The 25,995-nt window shown below is 38.7% G+C and overlaps 1 protein-coding gene across 1 annotated transcript in view; it reads right to left on the bottom strand.

The window, feature by feature from the left end:
* The window catches only part of DSE (dermatan sulfate epimerase), a 44,250-nt gene extending 27,575 nt beyond the window's left edge, over nucleotides 1–16,675 (bottom strand). The window contains exons 1-2 of the mRNA XM_007429054.3: nucleotides 16,290–16,675; nucleotides 15,751–16,018 (exon numbers count right to left, since the gene is read on the bottom strand). The gene's annotated coding sequence lies outside the window, so the exon portion shown is untranslated. The remainder of the gene's footprint in view (nucleotides 1–15,750; nucleotides 16,019–16,289) is intronic.
* Nucleotides 16,676–25,995: the final 9,320 nt, after the last annotated feature.

Below are 25,995 nucleotides of genomic sequence, written 5' to 3'. Positions count from 1 at the left end.
CCGTCAGAGAAGAAAACCCACTACTATCCATACATTAAAGAAACTAATCATAAAGTGCACACTTCACACAACAACAAGCCCAAAAAGAAATCATGAGTTGGTAATTCTGGTGTTAGGAAGAAGATCTTGATATAGAAGAGGACTGGGAAGGGAAAGAATACATCAAAATAATGACTGGTTATGCAAATAGTAAGAGTCTTGAGTTGTGAAACTATGCTCTAAATTATCTACAGAAAGGTCTACTGGAATGAGAAGAGTAAAAATGTGGTCAAAACATGACAAGCTGTAGTATCTGCAACAAACCATAGTGATATTATCAAGATTCAGGACTTGCATCCCCATATCTGCAGCATTTGTGTGATAACATCATCACTCATCTTTTGTCACTCACCCCAGTTGTGGACAATCACAATGGCAAGCTTGATAAGGGAGGCTGTAAACTGAATTTTTTGGTGAGTGCAAATGAAAACTCTAAAATAACTCCAGATAAAAACTTACACATTATAGAAAGTAGTATTGCTGAAATGAAGCATTTTAAACTTCTCAATGAAAAATCAGAAAGAAAACTAGCTCAAAATCCAAAAGAACATTAGTTCATAAAATTCATGACCTTCATTTTCTAAACACTAATATTTAGAGCATGGAAAACAAACAAAATGTGTCTGAGCTTTCAGTATGAAAAGATTAATATGATTTAACAGATATAACACAGACCTTATGGGATGATTTCCCATGCTGATTAACAAGTTAGGTATATGCGAGTTGGATGACATGACAATGAAGGGGTTATATAGCTGGCTCAAAAACTGTACTCAAAAAGCGCTTATCAGTCATTCCTCATCACATTTGGGAAAGGCATCAAACAGGTTGTCAGGTGGAGCAGTTGCTTATTTACTCTTCAATACATTTATTAATGTCTTGAATGAAAAAGTAGAGGGAAACTTATCCAACCTGTATACGACACCAAATTGAGTATAGTATCTGGTTCCCTAGTACACAGAGAAAAATCAGAATGATCTTTATAGGTTAAAGAAAAGGATTGAAACTAATAGAGTGAAATTTAACAGAAGTATAAACTTTTCACTTAGAAAACAAACAAAAAACAAATGTACAAGTATAGCATAGGTAATATCTTTCTTGGTCATGGTACTATGAAAAATGTATTGGAACAGTAATTGATTGCAAAATAAGAGATTGACTACACTGTGACATAAGTGCAAAAAAAGCAAGTGCAATTTTTCTGGAATCAACAGCAGTTTAATTTCCAAATCACTGAAAGTAAAAATTCCATTATATTATGCTTTGGTCAGATGCCTATTTCAAATACTAGTCCAGATCTGGACATCAAACTTTAAGAATTCAGAGAAATTGGAAGATGTTCAGAGAAAGGCAATGAAAATGATCTGGAGCTAGAAACTAAATCTAATGAAGAGAGACTGAAGGAGATGGATATGTTTAACCTTGAGAAAAGATTATTGAGGAGGGCTTTTCAAAGACCTGAACAGATATCACATAGAAGATTTCTTCTTTTTCATTTCAAAATGCAGACTAATAATATTTAAATTAAAGGAAGGTGGTTCTTACCAAATGTTAGGAAAAATAAAACTTCCTAACTGGTATGAGTAGCATGATGATGGAACCAAACTGGTGGACTCATGGGATGCTTTAACCTGGATTCCTGCCCCGAATGGTGGATTAAACTCAGTGGTCTAAATGGCCCCTTCCAACTCTGTGACTGGCTGATAAATTAGTTGAAGTAACCTTATCAACACTGTAGGCCAGGAAGTGAGAAAACGATCTTAATGGATTATTTTAAAAGTTGCACATAATTTTTGCAAACGTAATATAACATTATCAATTGCATCTGCTTTTCTTCATCTAGTGATTATATTTAATTTCTTCAACTACATTATTCTAATCCTACTGAATAGTTACCATGCTGGTAGCCTCTTGCATGAACATAACTTGGCCAACAGTCTTTTGTTTGTTTGTTTTACTACAGGAATAGCACTGTCATCTTTAGGATCTCTGATGCACTTTTGGAGTTATAACAAAGGATGTTCTAATATATGTGACAGTCTAATTAGGCATAACTAAATTCTAGGCTGTAAAAAAAAACTTTTCAGCCATCAAAATAATTAAGAATGTCTAATGTAAAACATTTCTTACTGTGCTTGCATGAAAGCAGGAAGAAAGGAAGAGAGACAGCGATTATGTGAACCTCTGCCAAGACTGTGAATGTTCGATTGGCTAAGGTTCACAGCTGTAGAGTAAAGGATTTGGAATGTGGGAGGTGTCTGCAAGGGTGATTTATAAAGACTCTGGTTGTGACACGTCTTCATTAAGAGAAGCAGGGGGAAAAAAAACATACATACACAGCAGAGTAGAATTCTGGAAGTATATTTGAAATATCTGGCCTTTAGGGCATGCATGTTTTTTCCCATTCAGTCAAAAGAATCCTTCCATTTGGCCTGCTGAGATTTATAGCCGGCCCCTGAAAAAGCTGAATGTTAAATAGAAGCATATATTTTCCCAAATACATGCCCATTTTAAAAGGCTTGAAAATGGCACACCTTGCATGAAAGTAAAACAAAAAAGTGTTTAAACACAGTCTTGCACCCACCCACCCCTTTCAAAATTATCAATCATTTCAACTTAGGTCTTAGATGAAACAGTCTAGGGTCTCCCAGAGGAAAGTCACAGAATTCCTGAAATTCTCCAAAGGGGAAAGGTTAGAGAAAGCAGGACCAAGAGAGAGGGATTTATGTAAATAGTGAACAGTAGTTTTCAATTATTAAAACCAGAAATAGGCCAAGGGAGAAAACATGACATTGAAAGCCTACTGCACAATTATATTTTTCCTGAGGGAAAGCTGTTTCATAAAATTCAGATACAGGAAAACTATGTAACTAAAACAAACAGAAGTCACACACAGTGATCAGGTTTTCCAAACTAGGGGCCAACATTAGGCCAATAAATTATTGTTCTGAGTGCAGAAATAAGGATTCAGATAGGAACCTTTCATACAGAATCACACACTGTTGGCTGCTTATGCGGTTGTTGTCATGCCTGAAGAAACTGCTGAACAGAATTTTAGGAGTCTGGTCCTGTGGGAACCACGGTGTTATTGCTATACAGTATAGCTCATAGCCTGGATGAAAAATAATGACCTGGGTGAACAGAGATGGATCAGTTCTTATTATTTTCTTCGTTTTTTAAAATTACTTGTCAAATTGAATTCCCTCCTTAATTTGTCATTTTGCCACTTGAGGTGACACATGCCAGCCTCTGAGCCTCGCTGGCGCCTTAAAGTCTCACTCCTAAAGCTCTTCTGGCAGTGGTGGGTGGTACAACCTGAGGCTCTTATGGTTTGTAAATTCCACCAAAGCCCTCTTCCCAGAGGACCAGTGGTCACTGAACTGTACTAAAGTTTATGTGACAATGGGAGTAGAGTATTTAATATATGGGAAATAATCACATTAACAACACTTAATATAATTTTAATTATATTTTATTTTTATTTTATTTTATTAAATGTATGTTCTTCCTGTCCCAGGCCACTTGGAGAGGATAGCCCCCAATGCAAAATTCTAAGATCAAGTATAGCCCTTGGCCTAAAACTGGTTTTTGTTTCTACCTTATAAGCACCTTTTATGGGAACCCCCACCATATACCCTGAAATGAATCTAGCGGAGTCCCTTGAGAACAGCTCTAAGAGTGGTCTCAAAGTAAATACATATTCCTGCAGCCCAAGTGTTATGAGAAGAGCAAAATCATGCATATGCATAAAATTTTCTTTCAAGATCATGAACCAATAGATAATTTTGGATACAATACTTACATTAATTAATTAAATACAAAAAGATCATGTCCCAGCTAATTCACCGACCTCTAGGGAATGAATTACATATAGGAAACTAAGCAGGAGGATGATTGATGGTATGGTGTGGCTGGCCCTTTAGTTTTGCTTTCTTGACAAAACTCAGTTTGGTGGCTCATAACTCACTTATGTTATATACTTATTTACTGAAACCAAATTTATCTGTTGTTGAGTAATTGCAATGACTGTTTCCAGCCACTGCTGCTGACTACAAGCAAAGTAATGTTCTTCTAAACAATGGGAAAGCAGCTGCTATTACACACAATCCAGTATACTGGTGGGAGATTAGCAGCCCAAAAGCATGTAAGGCACTTTGGGGGAAGAAATTCTGGTCAACAATCTAATATCCAACCATCAAATGAGAGAGCTTGATTCCTAGTGACTACATGGAGTATATGGACTTTGAGTTTAATTTGGTTCCTGGTGGCTACACAGGAGTGCCTATGTAGTTTGTTGTCAGCAACACAGAAGTAATTTGTCACTGCCTTCTTCTGAGACCTTTTTTTTTTTTTTTTTACTTACTATTCTAAGTTACTGACTTGGTACATCCTGGTGGTCTCTCAACCAAGTACTAAGCTGTTTATATCAGCTAATATTGACTCTTGCAATTCATTTTGCATGCACTGGCAATAGGGGCAATAGATGTAGAGAAATAGGCAGAGGGACTCTGCCTATTTATCTCCTCCCCTTATCGAAAAGACTTACCTTTGCATGTCTCTAAGTAGCGTGTCTCTTATTGGTAAGACATATATTCTTGGGGCTTTTGTCATTTCTTTCCTCCCTCAGTTCAGTTTCCTTCTCTTATGACTCTGACCTGTACACTTCAGGTACTTCCCTCTCCCTCCACTACCTTGGAATCACAGAGGAAAGCACACTACAAGCACTGTAGATAGTAGTAACTTGGGCTTCCCTATTACCATGTTATTTCCAACATAAAGCTTATCTTTATTTTTCTTTCATGCAGAATGCAGGTTCAGCCTCAAGAATAAACTCTTAATTTTAGACTTTCTCTGCCACACGTTCTTTGCCTTGTGTAATGCTATCTGCTGTCCAGCAATGCTTGCCCACCTACTTAGCAAATAGAATAACTGTTTAAGAGTCTTTCTAATCTTAAATGACTCCTGCAATTCTTGACTCTCTTCTTCTACAGCATGAACCAATTACATTATTGACCAGTGAATTACAGTGAAACAAAGAAACAGTCTAAAAAAAGATGTCTAAGAATTAGCCTGAATAATACATTCACAGTACAGAACATAAGATGCAGTCAGAACCATTTCCCAGAGTCTTAACTGTGCTTGAAAAGAGCACTAAAAATAAACACTGTTTTTAGAATCAGGTGAAAATATTTTCTTCATAATGGTATTTCACAAGGAAATTCTGGCAATCAAAAACCAAATAAGATGCAAAGATAACCCTTTTCCCCCTTTACATACATAGGTTCTCAAACATACACATAGTTTCTAGACATTTCTACTCTTCAAGAACAACTTTGACATGTATTAGACTGAACAAATGAACTACAGAATCTCTGTAAAGAAACACAGAAAGATTTTCTCTACCCAGCACTTTGGTAGGAAAAAGTATCTGAATCCCCAGTTTCTAAATTATTTACCAGTTCTGAGTGACAGACTGCAGCCAGATAGTCTATATAGTCAGGCTATGTCAACCTGCATAGCGTTTATATGTGAAATATGATTTTAAAAAGCCGTATCAATAGCCTTTTGTATTGCTGATGTCAGTTTGGAAAAAAATCATTTCCTCCCCCAAAAGGTGAATTATTCAGTGGGTTATACAGATGAGGCCAAAAGTATTGGTACCCCTCCACTTTTTCTCAAAGAATCCCAATTTGCCATGAAATAAGTTGCAACTGACACAAGAATATGTTATACATCAAAAATAAAATATGTGCTCCATGTACTATGGAATAAAGAATTGTGCATGCCATCTATTTGTGTCAGTTGCAACATTTCAAAGCAAATTGGATTTCTTCGGGAAAAAGTGGAGGGGTACCAATACTTTTGGCCGCATCTGTATATGATAACAATAATAAAAAAGATATTAATATTTCTTCAATATTCATCTTTGATATTGCTTGCTATTTTAAACAGTTGAACAGATCTTTTTAGGTACATAATTTGCAGATGTTCTATTTATAATAATGATATTCTTCTTCTTCCTAGCATTTTTCCAGCAGATGCAGGGTCCTTTTTTTTTTTCCAGATCAACCAGATGTTGTGACAGGAAATTGACTGACTGGCTTGTCACCTGAGCCTGACATCATGGGCTGAGAGAGAGTGACTGGCCCAAAGTCACCCAGCTGGTTTTCATGCCTAAGGTGGGACTGGATCTCATAATCTCCTGGTTTCTAGCCTGATGCCTTAACCACTACACCAAACTGGCTCTCCTATTATTATTATTATTATTATTATTATTATTGTTATTGTTATTGTTATTGTTATTAATAATAATAATAATAGCAGCTGGAAATTTTATAAGTATTACTAGATCACAAGTTCAGAAAGATCACATTCTACTGCTTTTTGAAAGAATATGCCAAAGATTTCAGTTTTGAACAACAAGCAGTGCCAATGATCTTGGTCAAATGGACTTTTGACATCCCAAATATAAAGTGATTGAGCAGGGTTTCTTTTATATTATCAAAGTCTATCATTGGCTTAATATGTTGTGGGAATAGCACAGAACTGGGGGCATAGCAGAAGCAAACTTAAAGTAGCCAGAACGCTATACTGGCTTATGGGTCAATTGTATTCCAATCTGCAAAAAGCAGCAGTCAATGAAAGAAGCCAGAGAATGGTTCTCTCCCTCTCTCTGTCTCCACCAAGTTCCAGTGAAGGTTATCATTACCAAGTCTACTGGCTATCACAGCTCATCACTACATCTGAAAATATGCTGTATGATGCTGCACCACCATAAAACTGCAATGGGTTTTTTCTCTTTGGATGGGGTAGTATTATCGTGGCAACAGATATTACCCTCAAATTGTTGTGGGGGAACTTCCAGGGGAAAATGGGGGGCACAGCTAAGCAAGATGGAGCACAGGTTCATTTGCCTCTCCCCAGTGAAGCCTGTCTCCTACCTCCCATTTTATCTCACTCAACTTCCCTAAAAGGATCCAGGTCATTCTGAACAGAGCTGCCAGTCAGGAGTACCTGGACACAAATGTACTGTTCTCCTTGTCACTCAGCTCAACCATGAGTCTTCCTTCCTTCCTTCCTTCCTTCCTTCCTTCCTTCCTTCCTTCCTTCCTTCCTTCCTTCCTTCCTTCCTTCCTTCCTTCCTTCCTTCCTTCCTTCCTTCCTTCCTTCCTTCCTTTATTGGCTGCCCAACTCCAGTGGACTCTGGGTGGCATACAAAACTACAGAAAACATAAGAACAGCTAAAAATATTAAATTCAACAGACAGCCCAGACTAAAATAATCTAATAGACAGCAAAATCAACAAAAGAAAACAGGGGTCTTAGACAAATAATAAAACATCAACCCCAGGCCTGGGACCAAAGCCAGGTTTCAAAGCTTTGCAGAACCCCAGGAGAGAGGGCATTGTCAGCATCTCTAGGGCGATGCTATTCCAGAGGGTGGGGGCAGGCAGAAGCAGTTGGAGATAAGCGGTCTCTCAAATATCCAGGCCCTGTGCTATACAGGGCTTTATAAGAAATAGCCAGCACCTTGAATTGCCCTCGAAAGCCAACTGGCAGGCAATGCAGCTCACATAGCAGTGGTGACCCATGGGCACACTGAGAGGTGCCCATTGCTGCTTGCACCACTATATTTTGAACCAGCTGTAGCTTCTGGGTGGTCTTCAAGGGCAGGCCCATGTAGAGCTCATTGCAATAATCCAATCGTGAGTGACCAGGGCATGAGTGACTGTCTGAAGAGCTTCTTCTTATCAGTCCTCGGTTGTATCAACCTTTATCACTTTGCTTCATTTGTAGCTTTCATAATACAAGCAATTACAGCTATGCAACACTTCAGTTTTGATTTGGAAAAGATGCTTCAAAATGAGCAGAAGCATAAAAGCAGCATTTGATGCAGGTATTTTATGTAGTCACAGACAGGTGTTGTGTTTGTATATATTTGCAACCAGAAGGACCTCTTCTGATTCAAACTCAAACTTTGGCATTGTCCCACTTGGACTTCTCCACCCACCCAAAAAACCCTCTTTGACTTTTGTATGCAGATGAAGGCTTTAAACAACACTCTGCAATTCTATTGTGAAATCTAGATATCTTTATCTCCTATCTGTTGCCTTATGTTCTTCTGTCAGTTTTTTCTTCCCTTTTCATATCATAAAAATATAATTAAGGATAGAAAGGTACAATAACTATTGTCTCCATACAATATTTTATACAGTTATTCCGACTGAAAGCAGCACATTTTTTTTTCAACAACGAGTAGACACAGCGGCAGGATAATGGTATTATGATGTCACACAAATATGTGCAACCTGGTGTGTGTGTGGAGGGGATAGCTTTATTTAACTCATTTAGATCTATAAACTAGTCTAAAATTCGCATGCTTTTTTTCAGTGAAAAACAACAGGAAATTGTAGTTTTCCAGTTTGGCAATATATCTTGTCAACTCTTTCTTTTAAGAGTTGTATAGCCAGAAATCAAGCCCAATATTTATGCCACTTTGCTGAGCTGTTTCTCAGTGTGGTGTAGTGGGGTTAAGGTGTTGAACTGAAGATTCAAGTCCACCCTTTAGTGCAGTCACTCTCTCTTACTCTAACCTACCTTACATAGTAGTTGCCAAGGGGAAAATCTGCTCTGTATGCTATCTTGAAGAAAACAAACTGACGGATCATTGAACAAATCAACCCAGAGTTCTCACTTGAGGCACAAATGACCAGGTTCAAATTATCCTATTTTGGACACACTATGTGAAGACCCAACTCTCAGGAAAAGGCTCTAATGATGGGAAAGGTGGAAAGAAAGAGAAGAGGATGACCAGCAATAAGGTGGATGGACTCAGTTACAATGGCAATGAGCACCCTGACTTGAAAAACAGGTTAGGGATAGATCATCATGGAAAAAAATCTACCTATGTGGTCACTAGGAGTCAAAAACTACTTGACAGCACATAATCAATACCAACTTGAGTTGCTGGAAGAAAAGCAGGTTATAGATCTGACCAGTCAATCAGTCCTCTATTCAGTATGCTTCTGCATTGATAGAGCAGAGAGGGTTAACTATGAAGAAAAAAGAACATGTCTCAAAGCAAGGTAGGAGGTAAAGAGTACATGTAATGGGCCTGATTCCTGGAATATTATATTATTATCATAAACCTATCTTCTGCCTGTGTCAGTGTGGTTAATCCTCTTCGCAATCTGGTGTTTGTTTTGTTTTGTTTAATTTGACTGCTGCTATCAAGATTCCCCAAACTGTGCTTTGCCTTCTGGAAGCCACACATCTGTCCCTCTCCCACCCACCCCCACGGCTTCAAACACTCATTTCCTGTTTCCTCTAGAGTTTCCTTTTTCTCTGAGCTACTAGATAGTTTAATACTGCTGTTTAGCTTCAGTCTTTTGGTGTGCAGATTTATGGACCTTTTTTCATGGAGGAATAATCTGTAGAACAGGATAGTAATCCACTTTCCAGATCACTCTGGCTTTCGTATAGGAGCTTTATACTCAAGGCACTGAGGAGGTAGCTTGGGCAAGGAAAATTAATATGACAATTTTGAGTGATATTTGCCACTGCATTTTATTGACTGGTATTGGATACAGTTAGAGCATTATTGGTACAGCATATGATTAGTGGTGATTGTGGAAATGTTATGATGCATGTGCTAGGAATGCCTGCCAGTATTACTTTTTCTTTTCTATAACTTTTATGGGGTTGACTCTATTACTGGTCATGAATATGGTTGCAGTTATTAAAAGGCTTTAATCCTCATGTCCTGCCCATTTGCATAGCAGCACCAATAGCTGTGCTGACATTTTCCATTTAATACATATTTTATTACTCTTAATATTTTATTTCTATCCATTTATAAACATGAGTGTAATTTTTTTTTAATTATGAAAAACATTACATGATACAATTTGCAGAATAAGCAATAGAAAATAGGAGGCAGGAGTATTAGGTATGTTTGTTGCCTTGAGTTAAATACATATACATATGAATATAAAAATAAAGGTGGGATAAAAATCTAATAATATAAAACCAATATTTTGCATTCATTTAGGAATACAAAACAAAACACACATGCATATATGTGGAAAGACAATTCTAATATGCCATCTCCAGAGTCCAGGGTGGTCAATAAATTCAAATAAATAACAGTAATAATCTCCAGATTTGAGACTGCTTCTTAGGTAAAGCAAACTGCTTTTATACAACTTTTGGTGTTTCTAAACAAAAATCAGGAAAAGACTTGTCAGTTTTAGAATGTATGACTATGGCTTTTAATTTAGGAAGTTCATAAACTAGTACTGTCTAAAAAAGTTATGCTGACAGTTTTATTCTTTAAAATGATTACTTCAATTTAGAAGGATTGAGTCAATTTGGTTACTGAGGTGGTATTCAGACTGACAAATAAGCAAACAAATGTGCAAATAAGCAACATTTTTTCTTTGATTATCTTTTTAAGAGGCTACATCACTATTCTTATTTGACATTTGGCTGACTACCATCTCTTCATTCCACCCATGTTAGCTCGATCTTTCTGCAACATTATTGACCACACTGGAGGACACCTGCTGGAAAGTGGAGTGAAAGTGAAACCCTCATTGCTGTTACATCCATTATTTGCCAAGAACAGTGACTGTCAAATCTGCTTTATAGGATGCTTTAGTGGAGAAGAGTTCTTGCTACAAAAATGATTACTATCATGATTCAACCTCAGGCTTCCTTCACCAGTACAGTGGGGAGAATAGGGAGGATCTCATGTTTGTACCACTCAAGGATTTCCTGTGGAAGATTTCAGCAATCAAGCTGCTTAGTTAGTTTCACTGCCCACTGCTAAAATGGAGAAGAATGTACCTGAGACCACAAAGGATTTAGATACACACTGATTGGAGGGCAGATAAAAAGTGGGATACAAAAAAGCATGCAAAGTTTTATATGCAGGACCTAGAACCTAGAATAACCTTGCTGATAATACCATGGAATTCTTATGTATTATAAATTACAAGTGAGAACAAAGGTTTAGGGTAAAAGTATAGGGCTTTGGCAAGTATGTCTTGAACTCTGATAAGCAGAAGTAGTTGCATCATTGCAATGGAGATGGAGAAAAGGCAGAAAAAATGTGAAAGCAGCAGCAATAATACTGGGTTCCCTTTTATAGTAGAATTAGCTTGGAAAAAGTAAAAAAAAAAAAGGGGGGGATCAGAGGAATTTGATTTAGCTAATGATGCGAGAATACTACATTGTGATAAGGTTTTGGAATGTGAATACTCCTTTAATGGAAAAGCAGATGTTTAAGACATGTTTCCTCTGGATTAAATACAATATAGCAAAAGAAATCATTGGTCAGAGCTGACAATTCTGTTGCACTAACCCTCAGTTAAAAAGTGAAAGACAGAACATTGTCCTTTTTCCCCTCATTTTCACTATTTTCCCTGACCTTCTCAATTGAAAAGACACTAATGCACTGGTCTTCTACCAACACATGTGGAACTCCCACACATATATTAGTTTTGAGTTCAGTAGATGGGGCATCTTCAGCATTCACATGGTGGTCACTAGAGCACACATAATGCTCTTCCTCTTTCAGAGAAAATGTATGTCTCTTTTTTTTTTTTTTTGTCCACACTCAGTCGTTACCGACTCTACGGTGACTGCTTTGGACGAGTCCTTGCAGTTTTCAAGGCAATTGTTTTTCGGAAGTGGTTTGCCAGAGCCTCCTTCCTAGAGCAGAGCCCAGCTGACGAGCGCAGGAGGCGGGTTTCCGTTGCTTCGCGCCCTTTTCGGGCGAGCGCGGTTTTTCGCACTTACCGGCAACTGCTCCCAACTCCTTTTTTGCAAGGCGCCGCCAGCATTTTTCCTCCCACCGGAGTGAGAGTACCCATTTATCTACTCACGTGAGTTTTCGACCTGTTGGGTTGACAGGAACTGGGGAGGAAACAGGAGCTCACCCTGTTTAACGCAAAGGCTGGACTCGAACCACTGAAGCGTCGACCATTTCTGGCCGGCAACTTTCAGCGTCATTAAGCCGCTGCGCCACCGCGTCCCCATGTCTCTTTTAAATCAGTATAATTTATAAGCCATTTCTATACAATATACCCAGGCATAATTCCCAATACATTCACCATATCTTTCTTTTAGAAAATGTGCTTGGAATTATAACTGTATATCTGCATTCAATCAGATCAGTTTCTGAGCACTGTAATGATTTACCTATAAATGCAATAAATTCTACTTACCTTCCTGTGAAGCAAGTAGTTTAGCAATCCAGTAGCAAAGAAGAAATTAAGTCCACCCATCAAAGTCAAGCTCAAAGGCTCAACATTGTTAGGAATAGGTTCCAAATAACGAATGGCAGTGTTGTTTGTGCAAGTCTTTGTCACTGGGGTCCTTCTTTGTGCCCTACAATTCTATAGTATTCAGTACCAACATGAAGCAAGCAGTACCCAGACATTAAGATCTAAATTGTTTGGTTTTGTACATCCTAATGATGCCTGGAGAGGTATCACCCTTCTATTTTCCAACACCACACAAGAATGCCCATTTTCCAAGGCACAATTTTATGCAACACTATCCAATGCCCATATATTTAGATATAAGTCGCTGTGGAAAAGAGACTGCTGTCAGGCAACTGTTTACTTAAACTAGGAATATTTCTTCATCTACTTTTGTACAAATTTGCCACCAAAGGGAGGACGTTATAATAATGTTACAAACTTTTCTTTTTTAAATAATGGAGCAGAAACAGAGAAACAAAACACCCACTCTTAAGTCTCTGTTCTACTTCTTCATTTCATGATTACCACTGAACTCCATGGCATCACAACTTGAACTCTTAGTCTCTTTGTCCCAAGCGATCAAATTGTGAAAGTTGTTAACAGAAATCAATACTACTTAAGAACAATTTCAGGATGCTATCTTACATTCTAGTCTTCCCCAAGCTGGTGCCCTCCAGAGCTAGGACTTTTCCAGTCTTCCCCAAGCTAGGATCAGCACTCCCCAAATTCTAAGCCAACATAACTGAAAATTCTGGGAAATGCAAAACCAGACCATCTGAGGGCCAGATGAGACAATGCTAGAGGGTATGTCTCATTGAGTACAATGATGCATACTTCTCAGTGTACATATGTAGGACAGTACTGCAAATCCCATATCATTTGAAGGAAGTTGAAAATAGCTCTCAGTGTAAGAACACAAAGTCAGCACTTAAATGATATAACCTCTGCTAACTATAGTTCTTTCCTTTGCCCCACTTATATGTTCCCCTCTCCTTTTTTCTCTTTTCATCTTATCAAATCTTTTCAAATCTGAATTATTGCGACAAAATTCATTGTTAGAGTCAGTTATGCACTACCTCATTTTTCTAAGTTTTAAAACATGAAATAGACCCTTTAGTAACAATGAAAGAGACATAGACAAAGATAGATTAAAACAAACTATTTATGGGATAGTAAAGAAAGGTAATAAATAAATAAAGGTAATAGTAAAGAAAGGTAATCCTTGTGTCAAACTACAAACTGTAGTCTGTTAACTTGAAAAAGTGGGAGGAAAGACTTTGGATGTAAACTCAGGACCTGACTGTCGCTGTCTCTCTAGCCTGATTTCTGTGTTCTGCAGTAGGCAGCTCCTTTGTGCATATGAGTTCCTTCTTGCTCTGTTTTAAGATAGGAAATACTAATGCATTGTAGTGTTAAATTCCAAATAAATAGTTTAAATAATTAAAAAAAAAACTCCTTCCAGAACATTCACCCCAAAAATCCTGTCCTCCTTTACTAGCAACCAAGATGATACAAGGCCTCAGAGAAATAACTTACAAGTAATAGTTAGAGGCACTGGGTGTGGCAGTGCAGGTTTGGCCTGCAGAAGAAAAGCCTGTGGAAAAAAATTATAGCTATCTTCAATAATCTGAAAGTCTATTGTATAAAAGACAGGGCAGAATTGTTCCAGAAGACAGGATAAGAACCAATGGGATTAAATTACAAGGAAATTGATTTTGGTTGGACGTCAAGAAAAAAATACTAACAGTAAGAGCTATTCAACAGTGGAAGAGACTGCCTTGGAGGTGGTAGACTCTCCTTCACTAGAGGTGTTTAAACAGAGGCTAGAGGGCCATCTGTTGAGATGCTGTAGTACTAGATTCCTGCATTGAGCAGGGGGTTGAACCAGATGATCTCAAATGTCATTTCCAATCTTTATATTCTATGATGCTTTACACATCACTGTGCTCATCAGATATTGAACAAAATGTTGATAGCAGACCCTAGGCATCAAAATATTGCCTGTCCTTCCTTTAAAGAAAATGAAACAGAACTCTTTACATGGCTACTAAATAGGACAACATATTGATTTCAATGTGCCTTATTCACTAATAAGTGTATATAGCACTGTAGTCTTAATTTTTCCTTCAATTTAACCTAGGCAGATTCATTCCTAAAGGATGGTAGCATTGGATTGCTACATTTTCATACTTTAGATAAACGACTGTATTACAGGATAGCATACTATTCAGAATAAGGGGATGAGCCCTAGATAGATTATATATGCTGGCTGTTTTCATACCATCTCATTCCAATTATCACACTGATACCAGATTAAGAAATCTCTGTTCTCCATTAAGCTACATTGCAATTCTATACTACTTCCTATCAATAGTTATTTACAAGGACAGATGTGCAGGAATTGGCTGTGTGAGTTCAGTCTAAAACACAACTATTGTACAAAATAACTGAGAACATTCAGAATATAAGTTAGAGGGCACATCTACCTGTACCTAATCAGAACTGAGTTCAATGAATTTTCTTCACTGTCCTGCTTCTATACAATTTCAGCCTATTTTTGTGGTCAATCCCATTTTAATAACCTTTACACATAGCACAAATAAGGCAAGAAGATTATAGATACTTTAAGCCTCCATCTAAAATATATTTACTAGCCCTGAGTCACATATGCCCAGTGACATCTATTTCTTGAATCAGGGTTTACAGAATCATGTTCCTAAATGTCCATGGCGGGCAGAAAGTCTGCCAAACTTACACAGCAGTCATGTCCTTTGGGACAGTTTCACTTCCAAAAACATTAATCTCTCCAGTTCAACTTTTCCAAACTTTTCCATAAATTACTAGCCCTGCTTTTGGCTTTGTACTTTCCTGGGCATCTGAGTGAAGAATCAAAAGACAGCCATCAGAGCCATCTCACATATACACAGAGCTGGCCCAACTCCACACATTCTTTGTAAAATCCAGAAGGGTCAAATAGTTGAATAATAAACTCTATTACCTTGGAAAGGAAGATTTATGCCAGCAGCACAGGGCAGCTACTTGGAAAGTTCCAAGCATGTTTACTTAGACTGGCTTTTGGCCATACTGGTTTGGGTATTATGGGAACTGCAGTCCAATTCACAAGGTAGGGACCAGCCTGGGCAAGGCTGTCTCCGAAATGCCTCCCTGGTTGGACTGCGTGGGATTGCAACTCCGGGTTCTGGAGCTCTGACATAACTCATTTCTAACCTCGAAGAGATTTGCAATCTGCTGGCTAGCTGGTAATGGGTGAAATGCCCCTGGGCATCTGCAGAGCGCTGGAAGTCCTCCTTTCCCCCAAATCATCTTTTTCACGAACTCAGCGACCCCACCGCTGCTGCCCTCCAAGCGCGGGCCGAGAAAAAGACTTCTGCTAACGGGCCGCCCGTCGCTGGATGGAGGAAGGAACGGCCGCGTCTTCTTACCTCTCTCCCAGCCTGCTGTTGCGCAGCCTTTCTCACTCCACGGCGGCGGGAGGCTGAGCCACCGGGGCGAAGGAAGCCGCCGCGTCCCCTGAGCGGGCTCTCCTGCTTGGCGGGCGAAGTCCCGGCCGCTCCGCGACGGATGCTCGACCGACCGGGTAGGTGGCTGGACGGATAGAAGAAGCTCGGGCCGCGCGGATCACAGGACGGCGTTCGCAGGCGCCTGAGCTCCGCCAGAGGGAGGAGACCGCAACGTCACCGGAGAAGGCAGCTGGGGGAGAGAAGAGGGCGAGGAGCCCCTTAGTCCCACCTCTCTCCCGACCCCCCTCGCTGATTTCGGTTTAGGCTGGTCCCGCTCTCAGACGCCTGTGAAGTTCCTTTCCCGCCAAAGTGGCAGAGCGCGAGGCGAGCCCCTTCCCGGAACGCTTGTTCCAGAGAGAAAGGCGCCTTTCACAGTAACTTCGACCTCTCGTAACAAGGCTTGGCCACCCCTCACAGGCCCCTGGAGCAGTCGCGTGGCGAAGAAGAAGAAGAAGTTATACTTATGTAAAAAGCAATCCTTCCTCCTTGCTCTACGCCGTCCGGCCTCAACGGAGTCTCCTCCTTCGGCCTCCCTGCCGGGTCTCTTTCCGTAGCTCGGTTTCCTTGGACCTTTGTCAGTGGACGGTGAAGTTCCCGCATGAAAATGCTTTTCTTTCTTTGCTCGTCCTTTTGGGTACCGGAGTGGGGGTGGGGAGGCAGGAGGTTGCCAAAAGCATTGACAGAAACCTCCATTAGTTTCTTCCTTACATCTTCAGGACGCAGCGGCTCATCCTTTCGCTCCCCGGAGCCCTTTCAATGGCACGTATGTGAGTGACGGCCACTGGGCCAACTAGCCTCGTCCGTGGCCCACCAAGAAGTGAAAGTATGTCTTGGCTGGTTCTCCTTTAAGGAGCAAGTATTTTTGGCTCGTTTGCTTTCTCCGCTCAACTACGTCCCATCTTTCCTCCACCCTCCCCCCCCCCTCACCCCCAACCAAGTGAGCAATCATGGCTCCTGGCCTTTGAAAGACAGTAGAAGGAAGCAGGTCTTACCAGGAAGGTGCTGCTCCTGCAAGATAGGGCCATGGTTTCTGTCAGATCACTGGGTGCTTCTCTGTCTTCTCAGCATTACAAGAGTGAGTTGGGTCAGTAATACTATACTGAGACAGAGCGTGAGCAGTAACCTTTGCCTGTTGACTTTCAATCTTTGGCTACTGTGGAACAGAAGGTACAGCCACCTCATTTTCCTATTTGCACACCTGAATTCTCTGGACAACACAGTAACAGGGATTCCACCCACTGAACCAAATTCCTTAGAAAACAAATCTGGTCATATTGAGGTATTATAAATTCTGTAGCTAATCAAAGGGTGGTGTTCTTCTCTTTATTTAAAACATGCAGGTTTCCCTCCTCAACCTGAAAGGCTCCCAGATGGTGATAATGATGATGCAGAAAAACAGTTAGTCTTTGTTTACTGTCTGAAAAAAATATGATATACATTGACAAGGAGTTGGCAAGATAATAGGAAAACAAGTCATTCAAAATTTATGGTCCAAGATTGAACATAATAAAAGACCAGCCTATAACTATGATAAATAAATAAAATAGGAAAACAAGAAAAAAGTCACATATTCTTAGTATTTGATGATTCCTTTTAACATTGGCCAGTTTTGATACATAATGGGCTATTCAGGGAAGCTGAAATGATATTTATTTATTTATTTATTTATTTATTTATTTATTTATCAAACTTATCCCCGCCCATCTCCCCCCAGTGGGGGACTTTTCTTTCTGAAAGGATGATTGGTTCAGGGCCATCAAGTTCAAATGGTAACAAAAAGAAAAAAAAAAGTTGGATTCACATAGTCTGTGTTGAGGTCCCATCAGCAGGTTCCTCCGTGTCTTGGTCTCTGATGGCCTCTATGAGGAGGTGGGAGAGGTCGACCTCAGCTGATGGGAACTCTGCTTCTTTTTCCTAATAATCATCATATATTGCTAATGTTTTATCTTAGATTTTACTTTATCTAAACCGATTAGATATTTAGTATATCACTCTAAGTAGGTCTTTACAGTAGTTCAACAGGGATAGTCCCATCATCATCCTTTAGCAGTAATCAAAAATACCTGATATAAGTGGTAAAAGGTTTCAACTGCTACTTAACTCTTCAGGAGCATCAGCAGACCCAGCTAGCACAGAAAGAACTACAACACTGAACTTGTCATTTATAACTCTTTTTTTAACCACTTTTATTGTCCATCTTATATCATTTTTATTATCCATTTTATCATCCAATGAAGGCTTCACCTTAATTTATAATAGTTAGCTGGTTAAGTGTTGTTTTAACCTTATATGCTGTCCAGAATCTCTGTCATGAGATATAAATCAAATAAATAAATTTATCTTTCCCCATTCTCCTTAAGTCCTGCTATGCTGCCTCATCTGGGTGGGTGGGGGGTTGCTGTGGGAGGGATGAGTGAAGAACACTAGGAATTTATGCCAAGAGTATGGGTACGCTGTTAAAAGACCTGAAAGGCCAGGTTTGGGGACAGATAGTCCTGGAGAAAATATATCTGTGTGGTCACTAAGAGTTGGCACTAATGTGATTGCATATCATCATCATCATCATCATCATCATCATCATCATCATCATCATCATGAATATTATTATTTTCCCTTAGCATTACTTGTTATTTTTCATTATAGAGAAAATTAATTAATGAGAAAAAGAATAACTGCATAACAGCTTTGGTTGACAAGCTAGAACTCAGAGTTAATTTGCTTTCAAAGAGAAATATTGCTGAGTGTCATGAATAAGTGCATTTTTTGGAAATAAATCATCACCACCACCACCATCATTATACTGAGGGATTTCACCTGAAATTTCAGGAATCACCCACCACATGGTATCTATGCAGATGTTTAAAAGCATGGAAAATCTGTAATTCTGATTTAGTATATGAGTTCTTATAAGCCAAGGACATTAACTATAATTTGATTTTTTTAAACAATGCTTTTCTGAGGAAGATTTAGGTCATTAAATAGATTAGTTAGAAGCACAAGAAAAATATGTTTAAAAATGAAGTAGAGCAAACTGTGTTTATATTGGAATGAATAACGTGCTTGCTGTTTTCAAGAATGTAAAATATTTTGCATTTGAAAATATTTGCATATTATTTCTTTTTTCTGTTTCCTGTTTTAAAGCTGGGAACTCTAATGATTGGTCTTCAGTATTCTCACTGTACAGTACTTGCTTTGCTCTGTTTGCCAGATCTTGTAGCAATTAGGCATATGCACCAAAATTCTTTTAATAAATAATTAACTTTGGGTTTATAAATGCAAAACAAAAGATGGGGCAGGAAACAACTATTTGCCAGGTTGCAAGAACCAATTTCCACTGCACCCTGGCAAACTGCTGCTATTTCCTGCTTCATCTTTGTTTTGCATTTATAAACCCAATGTTAATTATTTATTAAAACCTTGGAATGCCTTTAAGGGGAGCAGTTAAAACCATATTTTCCACAGCATGCCTATCTGTACTTTCTCCATTCTTTTATCCACAATCATCTTTGCCTGCACTAGCTATTCTAGTGCCAATGTAATGTTATATACTCAGGACTGGACTGGGTCCCTGGGTGCAGGGATCAGTATTGTAATGTGGTCAGACAGAAAGCTCCCTGCATGACTTTGGAATAATCGTGCTATCTTTGGTGGAGGAAGGGAGGGATTTGAGTACAGTAGAATGGATGAATAATAAACGTTGGCATTTCATTTAGAGTGTGCTTTTGATGGGCTGCTTCATAACCAATGTATATATGCATGCATTGTTTATATTAATGGTTTATATCCTGCCTCTTCTGAGAAGTTTCAAAGTCGTTCACAAAGGAGAAGAAACATATAATAAAACACCATAAATAAAAACTATTGCAGGCAGTAAAGCATCAAGAATATGGAAGGAAGGAAGGAAGGAAGGAAGGAAGGAAGGAAGGAAGGAAGGAAGGAAGGAAGGAAGGACGGACAGGCACATGCTTCAACAGAGAAACTTTAAAAAATCCATGCTATAAAATACATAAGTACATACACACATTTTTTGCTTGGTACACTCAGTTCAAACCTTTATTGGCATTACAAACATTAAAATACTAGGAATTAGCATATCATAAGGATAACAGCAAAAAACAATACTCAAAGAAGAGTTTGGTTACATTTCCTTTTGAACACTTCCTCCAAGGACTTAGCAACAATTTGGGTAATCTCGGGATTTTAAAGGCTAAGGACAAATCCACACAGTTACCTTCCCGTGCTGGAGCCAGCAAGGTATCATGCTTCTCCTTCTTGGCTATGATGGAGATTGGATCCCTGACATCTGCATTTTTTTTTTAATTTCATGTAAACTGCTTCATTGAGAAGTTATCTGGTCAACAGGCAGAAAACACGCCCTTAATTATGTAGTCCCCAGTTTCAAACACTGTGGAAAGTGTAACTGAAAAATATGGTTCTTTGGATTAGGTTTTTTTTGTTTTTCCACTTTCTCTTCATGTAGCCAACCTGTCAATCTAATAGGTGGTTGAGCAACCAATCAAGAGATGCAGAAAGATTAACTCTTTGCTGTCACTAAGTACTTGAAAGGTCCACCTATCCATTTAGAAAATGCATGGTCTTGAAATTGACTAGCCCATCCTGGACTTAAGGCATGTAACAGAAAGTGTAATTGAAAGGACTCAGTCTGTAGCTTGCATAGTGGTGGCTGCTGCTCCCAGGGAAGCCCTGGTTCCTCACTTCCTCTCCTTGTATTATGTTCTTGGAGTAGGTTACAGCTCCTACACTGATCCCCATAGCTAAATCCAGGTCTTCAGGAACACTTATTCACTGGCTATATTTTGGCTGCACAAATCCAGATGACCACTAGATGGCAGCCAAAGGACACAAACCCACCTAGTGGTCAAAAGATTGAACAGTCAACCCATAGTTACCAAGAATAAATGGAGATCCCTTGACAGTATAGTGGGAAAGAAAAAAAAATGCACTGCACAAGTAACTAAAGCATTGCACGTGCCAGTTGGAGGAGACCTTTCATACAGTGGGTGACATTGGCTGGGGCTTGCGTATTGACTACCAATCACAGCCCTTGGAATGTCATGCATTAAAGCTGTATGGACAGCAACATGGCATGAAACCATTTTGGGCTTGTGAAAGGGGTGTGCAATGGGGGTAGTAAGGCTTAAGGTGGCATGATTTCCAGCTGATTTTGTGAAGGGAGGGGAACATGGTACATTCCTCAGACTGGCATCTGGAATTCAACCCATTGCCAAAAGGTTGACCAGTGTAGTATTACAGTCACCCATGCCCTAGTCACCTCCTGCTTGGACTATTGTAATGCAGTCTACATGGGGCTGCCCTTGAAGAGTATTTGGAAGCTTCAGCTGGTTCAAAATGCAGCAGCCCACATAGTTATGTAGAAGTCCAGATTTGTGCACGTGTCACCTCTTTTGTGGGAATTGCATTGGTTGTTGATTTGCTTCCTAGTCCAATTCAAGGTGCTGGTTATCACTTTTAAAGCCATACATGGCTTGGGGCCTGGTTATTTGCAGGACTGCCTTTTCCCAGTTACATCTACCTGGCCTATCAGAGCGGGGAAGCTGGGTATGTTGCAGGTCCCATCATTAAGGGAAGTACATCTGATGGGACCATGAAGAAGGGCCTTTTCTGTGGTGGCCCCTTCCCTGTGGAATTTTATTCCTTCTGAGATAAGATTGGCTCCCACCTTGATGTTGTTCTAAAAGGCCCTGAAGACGTGGTTTTGCCAGCAGGCCTGGGGACCCCAAGCTGAAAAGGAGCCGATCAAGTGGTTGTGTTGATTGTGGTTTTTGCTGCCGCAGGTGGGGGCGGGGGAGGTGGAAGTTGATGTTTTTTGTGTATTGAGGATTTTACTTTGTAAGCTATCTGGAGTCACTGTATGCGAATTGGGCAGCCATATAAATTTGTTAAGTAAATAAATAAAATTTCATTACTTGTATAATATGTTCATGGTATATGTGATGGTTGTCATGGATATATCAATGTCATGTTCTGAATTCCTTTATAAGTTATAAAGATAGCCATCTTTATGGCTTCTCATAGTAATTTCACCTGGATATTATCATAGCATGATATCCAACCATTTTCCTTTGATTTATTGTCCGTAAAATCACCATCTCAGTTTATAGGGCTATAAATGGAATTAAATCACTCTGATTTGCTTCTCTGTTTCTCTTGTGTGCTATAAGTTTATGTAGCTGCACTATGCATGCATTCCAAAATCCTGGGTATATCTTCACAGATATTCTTCATACTTTTATCATTGGCTGTGGTTTCATTTATTTCATCCTGTTATAGAACTGAAATAGTGGAAAGTGCAAAGGAAACCCAGACAAGGCCTCATCTTGTGAAATGTAACGCTCTGATTTAAATTCCCTTCTAAGCTCTCTCCTCTTTTTTTTTAAAAAGATATTTCTCCCCTCCTTCCCCCTCCTTAGCAAACTCTAAGCTTGAAGCCAACACTCAGTCAGATGAAGGGAAATATCTCAGCTCGTTTTTTGCAGGCAGGAGTATAATGCCACATCAGCAAGCTCAATAAAAGGAAGAAGATGAAATTACATAACTCTGGAAAACAATATCCAACCTGTTCTTAAAGATTAACATTTCAATAGTTGTTATACTTGTGTCCTTCAGCCCTAAAATAAATACTGGGAAAAAACTTTTCTTTTCTTTAATGTAAATATAGTTGTGTTGAATCTTTTTTAAATGGAAATGCATTAAATCTCATTTATCCAATGAATCGCCACCTGCAGTCTGAAGTGATTCAGGCCACAGGCTGCAAATGAACTAGGAGATGCATTAATTGGATTACCTAAAATTATTTATTTTAATTAAAGGTAGTTTTTGGAGAGCTGCCATTCCTGCTGCAAATTTCAAATTGTCAGGGGCAAATGATACGAATGCATGGGATCCAACATAACTATAACTCCCAAAATCTTTGGTCAAGGAAGAAGTTCTGAGACTAATTATTCTAGGGGAAGGAAATTTCAAACAAGGAAAGAGGGAATGGGGTTAAATAATAAAGAGTAAAGAGATTGGGAAGTAAAATCACATTGGATTCCTGCATTTTTGACGCTTTTGGCTCTGAGAATTACAGCTTGGCAAAGTTCAGAAGGACAATTTTTAGAACATGACATGCAACTTTTAAAATTACTTTTTAGTTTGCTGATAGATAGGCTGCAAGGCTTTGGGGAGGTTCACCAATTATCCCTATCAGTGCTTAGCTGCTGCTGTAAGTTAGTTAGATTTATTATTGAATCTGCTTAGAATACAGTTTACAAGAATTTATCATCAAAACTGCATGGTATCACTTTTGGATAAAACACAGAAATGAACATAAGGTAGTCCTTTATAAAGAGTTTTAATTTTCTGAAATAACTCACTTTTGTCTCTTAATTTTAGGTGATCAAAAGACTGAAAAATGCTGAAAGAAAAGATTCTCTGTGTAATTATGGACTCTTGTTTAACCTCAGTGTATGAATGCTTATGGAAATTGCAGCCACACTTTTATTGAGTGTGTAGAAGTGAATTTTGTACTCCACTAAAAACAAATCCTTTGTGACATAAGAATGAATCACGATTCTAAGCAAACACGTGGCTTGAATTTTTTAACAGTATCATCCTTTATCAACAATATTTTCTGAATGTAATTCTGATCTATCTATGTAAGCTTTCAGGGTTGGTGTTAGGGCTATCATCTCTGAGATGTAAAAATCTGGATGTTGACTAGATAACAGCAGTAGATTAGAGCTTTCTGTATCTCTTTGCTGCCAACTAGAAATCATCCAGATTTTGTCCAGATTGATATATTTAAACATTGTCTAAAAGCAGTATTGTTAATAATCTGGAAAAGAGCAATAATGCCTACATATTTTCAAGGATCAGGTAGAGATATTATGGCTGTATTGTGTTTTATCACCCTGCCTGATCTAAAGCAGAGGATTTAGGATCTAGATATCCAAAAAGACAGAGCTAAAGTCTCCCATCCCTTCTATAGCACAATCACTCCTCTACCCTGGTCTGTCCCTAGTTTGTTCTATATCATCTTATTATATGCTCCACATAGGAGACAATTTACTTTGGCTGGAATTGGGGTGCTACCTATTAGGGCAACAACCAGATATATAAGCCTCCCATCTGAAAGCCAGACTTGTTTCTGTTCAGTCTCTGAGGTAGAATCTGTTTCACATGTGCTATTAAAATGTCCATTGTACCCCCAATGGCAGTCAAGTTTAATACTTCCAATTGTTAATAATCCTCATTGCCATTGTGACCAGGAGGCTGTTACCCTTCTCCTGAGTGACCATTCTTCAGAAACCTCTGAGAAGATTGCAACATTCTTATCAATAGCTATAGCTGTTAGTAACGGTCTCGTTCCTCCTCAATGCTATTAACTGTTAGCTGCTAAATGTTTTAGGATTTTCTTGCAATTTTTAAATTTTTCTTTTATAGATACTGTACTGTATCCTGGTCTTTTATTGTGTTTGGTCTTGGACTGTAAATAAATTTTGATGGTTGATGGTTTTATCTGAGAATGCAAAATCTCTAATCTTTAAAATCATCATGTTGGGTCTTCTTTTTTAAAGCATGGATTCAACCAGTGACGTTGCCTTTATTGAAAGTGTAGGTCTTTAATTTTTTCATAGCTCTAAGGTATTTAATATATCATTTTTACTTTATACTTTTAGCATTTAATTGTAGAATTAATATAATTAAAAATAATTATTTTAAAATCAGTTTTTTTTCTATTATAAATTCCAGACAATGTAGTACATTAAATGCTGGTCTTTAGCTTACCCATGAAAGTTTTTGAAATTGATAAAATTGTGTAAATTGTTTATATATTTTTGTTTTGTATTGCCTTTGACAAAGGAATTTTCTGGAACATGTTGGGATTTCATACTTTTTTCCCTTATTGCTGGCACTTAAAACAATCTCTCCCACTTTTTATGGAGACATGGAGGAAGATTGTGCTTTTGCTACAATTGAGAGAAGTCCTTGAAGTAGGCAGATGAATTTTTATGCACACAATATTTTCTCGTTTTACACAGCTGCTATGGAAGTGGCTCCTGGCTGTGTCCCATATGGGCATGTGATTTGGTATGTTGTGGGAACCCAGCCATTCTCTTACCATCATGTTAAGCCACAGTATGGTTTATTGGTCTAGACATAAAATGTTATAGCATATATTTTGTTAGCCTGAACTTACAGTGAAATATTATGCTGAAGTCTTAGAGCTTCCAATCATGGAAGCTGTCAGCATACCCATTTGAATGCTCTTAGAAGCCCTTTACAGATGTCTGCTGAATATACAAGGGTGTGTTGTAGAGTAAGTGCGTCGCCCTTCCCCCTTTTCTTCTTCTGCATAAGGCTGTCTCTGCCCACATCATAGTGTCTAGAGGCTAACTGCTAAATGCCTGTTGCTCTGTGTGCATTTGTGATAATCTGAGGAAGGATCCATTCACCTTGGAAGAAGGCTGAGTTGTGGTACAGAATAGTATAAATTCAGATTTGGCACTGTAGGGCTTCCTTTTGTCTGGAGACTAATGAAAATTATTTATTTCAACCTTGGTTTCAATCCAGTCCTATATTTCTGGAAAGGAGGCCACCTCTTGTAACTTAACTTATCATATACTTAATTAATATTTCCTCAAAAAAAGAACCACTGACTATGTTAGACCTATTCATATAAATTCCTGAATTTGTGTAAATTTGACTAATTCTTTGTCCTCTTTTGAAGGGGAAATGGTGCATTAGACCTACATCTCACATGCTGCCTTAGAAATATAATGGGAGAAGATGAACATGCATGCCTCCATCATGCAAAGAGGCTCCTTGGCTTTGTAAATTTCTAACAAATATAATTCACTTATGTGCCATTTATTTATTTATTTGACTTCTATCCTGTCTTTCCTCCAAGAGCTCAAGGCATGGGGATTGCCTTTTATTTTATCTCCAAAACTGCACCCTGTGAGTTAGGTTGGGCTGAGAGTGACTGGCCCGTAGTCACTCAAAGAGTGTCCATGTGGACTTGAAACTGGTTCAGCATCTTAACCACTATGCTACACTTATTATATTGTCAATACCTTTATATACCAGAATTTAGGCATATTGATGGTATTCAAACTATGAATCACTAATCATCATAACCTG

Source organism: Python bivittatus, unplaced genomic scaffold (assembly GCF_059951505.1).
Source record: "Python bivittatus isolate LINGU-HERP-01145 unplaced genomic scaffold, Pbiv_v1 ctg000020_np1212, whole genome shotgun sequence".
NCBI classification, from domain to species: Eukaryota; Metazoa; Chordata; class Lepidosauria; order Squamata; family Pythonidae; genus Python; species Python bivittatus.
Note: the sequence above shows the minus strand (reverse complement) of the source record. Positions and strands in the feature narration are given on the sequence as shown.